Below are 4,789 nucleotides of genomic sequence, written 5' to 3' on the forward strand. Positions count from 1 at the left end.
TAATAAAATGCCACCTTCAGTGTTCATGGCAAGGAGGCATTTGTCATCTTTCTGAAGGATGAATGTCAGTCGTGTGATGGTTCGTGGTGAAAAGTTGCTTCGCTGGTGAGGAAGTCCACACACTGAAGTCCTGAATGGTCAAAGGGGCTGTCATGGGTTGAACTGTGTCACCTCAAAATTCACATCTTAGAGTCATAAACCCTGTTATCTGGGAATGTCACCTTATTCAGAAACATGGTCTTTGTAGATGTGGCCAAGTTTAAAACCAGGTTGTTGGGGGGAAAAAAAAACTTAGCAAAATAAAAAGTTGCAGCCATGAAAAAAAGAAAAGAGATCGGATCTGAAAATATGAAATTGAGGTTTGTTGGTGTATAAGTGTTATTTAAAACTGGGAAAAGATGAGATAATCCAAGCAGAGACGGTAGAATTAGAGGACGAATATGTTGAAGACTGACCCCTAAGTAACTCATCTTAGAGGAAGCTTGTTGCTACTGAGGTGCTAAATCCTGCCCAGCATTTTTGCGACCCATGGACTGTAGCCCGCCAGGCTCCTCTGTCCATGGGATTCTCCAGGCAAGAATACTGGAGTGGGTTGCCATTTCCTTCTTCAGGGGATCTTTCCCACCCAGGGATCAAACCCACAGAAGCAGGCAGCTTCTTTACCACTGAGCCATCAGGGAAGCCCTAAGTAGAAGCAGCTTAGTGTTCCTCAAATTCAGGTCAGCTAACGTCTGCGGTCAGATCATTATTTGCTGTGGGGGCTGCCCTGGGCATTTGTATGATGTTGAGCAGCGTTCCTGGCCTCTCCCACTGGATGTCCCCTCAGCTGTGACAACCAGAGATTTCTCCAGGCATTGTGACATATCCCCTGGGGACCAAAATCACCCCTGGTTGAGAACCTCTGGTGTCGAGAGGGAGAAGGACAAGCAGATGGCGTGATGGATCAGGAGCCAAGAGCGAAGACAGGGAGTATCACCATGCAACTGGAGACAGGAGAGTCAAGGAAGATATAGACTCAGAAGTAGCTGGTAATTTTACAACAGGAAGATGAGCAGAGAGTTTCACAAGGGGGATGTTGATGAAGCCAGGGGAGTGCAGCCCAGTGTGGAGACATCTACAGTGAGATTTTATTTTTAGAGTTAGTAACATAAATATAAACACAATCCATTTTGAATAATATGTGCAGGGGTTAATTTTTTTTTTTATTTTTGTTTTATGTTGGTGTAGAGTGGATTAAGAATGCTGTGTTAGTTTCAGATGCACAGCAAAGTGATTCGGTTATACATATACATGTGTCTGTTCTATTTCAAATTCTTTTCCCATTTAGTGAGTTCAGTCACTCAGTCATGTCCAATTTTTTGTGACCCCATGGACTGCAGCACGCCAGGCCTTCCTATCCATCACCAACTCCTGGAGCTTACTCAAACTCATGTCCATCGAGTTGGTGATGCCATCCAGCCATCTCATCCTCTGTTGTCCCCTTCTCCTCCTACCTTCAATCTTTCCCAGCATCAGGGTCTTTTCCAATGAGTCAGTTCTTCGAATCAGGTGGCCAAAGTATTAGAGTTTCAGCTTCAGCATCAGTCCTTCCAATGAATATTCAGGACTGATTTCCTTTAGGATAGACTTGTTGGATCCTCTTGCAGTCCAAGGGACTCTCAAGAATCTTCTCCAACACCACAGTTCGAAAGCTTCCCATTTAGGTGGTTACCTAATATTGAGGAGAGTTCCTGTGCTATAGAGTAGGTCCTTCTTGGTTATCCGTTTTAAATATAAAGTGTTGGTACATGCCCATCTGTGTGGGTCTTTTTTAATGCCCTGTGTTGCCTACTCAATGATTCCTCTTTGTTAACAGAATGCCCATCTTTTCATATACCACACAGTCGATTCACAGGAAGCTGCTTTACACCTCGATGGTGGTGACCCCATTCTCCCTGCCATTCACTACCACGTATAAAATAGGTAAGTAATAAGAACCTCCTGTACAGCATAGGGAGCTCTACTCAGAGCTCTGTGGTGACTCCAGCGGGAAGGAAATCTAAAAAAAGAGGGGACACATGTATACAAATAGCTGATTCCCTTTGCTGTACAGCTGAAATTAACACAACACTGTAAAGCATCTACTCCAATAAAAAGTTAAAAATAAATAAAGTCTTCTAGTAAATGCTTTGTGAAGACACAGACAATGAAGGAGGGTCACCAGCATTTCTCTGATGGGTGTGGCTTCCCCAAATCCCTGGAGGATCTGGGGCACTTTAACACAAATTTCCTCTTGCCATGAGCCCAGGGCAAAACATAGCAAGAGGAAACGAAGGGGTAGAACCCGGGTTCTTGAATGAAAGAATTAGAACTGTGAATTAACCAACCTGGAATCTGTCCATAGTCAGATGCCTTCAAGACAGAGGCTAATTGCCTGCCACCTCCTGTCTGTTCTCCGTTGTGTTAACCCATTTGTTTGTTTGTTTTTACCATCATCACCCAGCACCTTTCCCTTGGGAAACTTCATCCCTCTGTCAACAACCTCTGGAACAGTGTGAAGCTTCTTCTCTTAGAGTTGTATTCCATTCTCCTAACCCTAATGGAATTCTGTGTTCCCATTTCACGGAGTTCCACAAGACAAATAATCCACAGTCACCTCTTGACCCCTGCCAATACAGGCAACCCAAAAGATGTGGGTTTGATCCCTGGGTCAGGAAGATCCCCTAGAGTAGGAAAATGGCAACCCAATCCAGTATTCTTGCCTGGAGAATCGCATGGACAGAGGAGCCTGGCATCTTACAGTCCATAGGGTCACAAAGAGTTGGACGTGACTGAGCACAGCATAGCTACTCTCTTCTGAGGTTCATCTCTTTCAAAGTCGGTGCCTCCCTCTCCACGTGGCTCAGGGCTCTTCCTACCCTGCGGATTCTCGCTGCCTTCCCCACCGCCACCTCATGGTCCTCGCTGCCCACTTCCCCAGCGCTGCCCCAGTAGCCATGTGTTTTGATGACCCTTGCAAGCCCCTATCCCCTATCACCTCTAGTGATCCTCGATTAAACCCACCTTCAGCACCCACCCGGCACCTCAGCATCACCTGAAGCTGCCCCGACTGCAGACCTGAAACTCACACGCTCTTCCCTCTATTATCCCGCAGCCCCATCACTGCGCAGCCTCAGTGTGACCTTTGAGCCTCAGCCCCGCCCTAATCTCCCTGAGTCCCTTTCTGGAAGTAGAAGATACACCGGAGCTAAACAACACCATCGACTCTAAGGTGTGATGACAGCTTCATTGTTCCACTTGTGGAGCCACCCAGCCTGGGACCACATCAATTAAACTTTCACCTGCACTCGGGATCCTTGCCTCCTTTGTCGGACGCTGAGGATAGCTTACCATGAGTTTTCTTCACTTTTGTTTCTGGGCTACAGAAACTACAAAAGGAAATGAAATGACCATGTGAAAGGCAACATTCATGCCCCAGGTGTCTAAAAAAGCACGGATGGTCAGGCCATTTCAAGAAAACAACAAACAATGAAAAAAAACCAAAACAATGTCACTACTTGCTGAAGAGAAAAACAGGTGTCATGAAGAAGATGCTACAGAATGTCTCTTCCGTTTTCCCATTGGCTCATCTTTCTATCCATACATGGCCTGCTCGGCTGGCTGCCCAGCTGCTTCTTTTTCTCCTGATTACTCTTCTTCCCTCTCCTCCACTCTGGCCAACCCGCAAGATGCTGTGGTCGAGGCCCTGTCACAGGCACACTGGGAAGGGAACAGCAGGTACCATGGTCAGCAGGCCCAGATAATATTCCACGGGAGTCAGGTTAGACCTTTCAGACTCTTCAGAACAGAACACCCAACCTACCCACTGGTATCTCAGTTGGTAAAGAATCTGCCTACAATGCAGGAAGGCCTGGCGTGCTACAATTCATAGGGTTGCAAAGAGTCGGACACAACGGAGCAACTGAACTGAAATGAACTCTGCAACTTCTGCCTTACGCCCTCATTTAGACTCTAATCCCTACTAGATTTTCACCTCCACCCTCTCCCCTAAGAGACCCCTCGTCCACCAGAAGTGAGGTGAGCAGACTCAGAGGCCGAGAGGGCTGTTGTGTACAAGGGTGGAGACAAGCCTTGTACATCAGTTGGACCAGACACCCGTGCACTACATCCTTGCAGGAAGCTGACCTGCTCTCTGACTCTCCTAGAACAACCACCCACACCCCCAGTCTTCTGGAGCCGTTGCAAGCTGTGGATTGTCACAGTCTTCTCTGTGATCACCCAGTTATCTCCCTTCTTGTCTAAGTAAAAATAAAACAAAACATAAATATCTAAACTCCTCCAATTCCTTTCCGTCCACCTCAAGGAATACGTATCATTCCATTCTTTTTTTGCTTTATGTCCATTTCAGATTGCATCTACTTGCTCAAGGTCAACTGCCTCTCCCTGTGGTTTAAAAAAATTCTTTTTCTTAGTGTGGTGACATATCTGTGACGTAAAATGTACCATTCTGACCGTTTTGTTAAATCCTTATTTGACCGTGCAGGTCTTGGTCGCAGCACTGGGCTCCAGTTCCCTAACCAGGGATGGAACCCTGCCTTAGTACTGCAGGGTCTTGGTCACTGGACACCCAAGAAAGTTCTGCACTGTGACCATTTTTAAGAGTACAGCTCAGGAGCATTAAATACACTCACAGTCCTGGGCCACCAGCATCACTGTCCATCTCTGGAAATTTTTCATCATCCCTAACAGAATCTCTGTTCCCATCACACACTAATATCCATCCCCCACGCTTTTGAGGCTGTGAAATACT

The 4,789-nt window shown here is 46.4% G+C and overlaps 1 long non-coding RNA gene across 1 annotated transcript; it reads left to right on the forward strand.

Moving 5' to 3' along the window:
• Positions 1-907: 907 nt before the first annotated feature.
• On the forward strand, positions 908-4,312 carry LOC132346796 (uncharacterized). Its single transcript, XR_009496746.1, has 2 exons — positions 908-1,962; positions 3,134-4,312. It is a non-coding gene; the product is annotated as an uncharacterized lncRNA (long non-coding RNA).
• The last annotated feature ends 477 nt before the right edge of the window (positions 4,313-4,789 follow it).

Source organism: Bos taurus, chromosome 12 (assembly GCF_002263795.3).
Source record: "Bos taurus isolate L1 Dominette 01449 registration number 42190680 breed Hereford chromosome 12, ARS-UCD2.0, whole genome shotgun sequence".
Classification (NCBI taxonomy): domain Eukaryota; kingdom Metazoa; phylum Chordata; class Mammalia; order Artiodactyla; family Bovidae; genus Bos; species Bos taurus.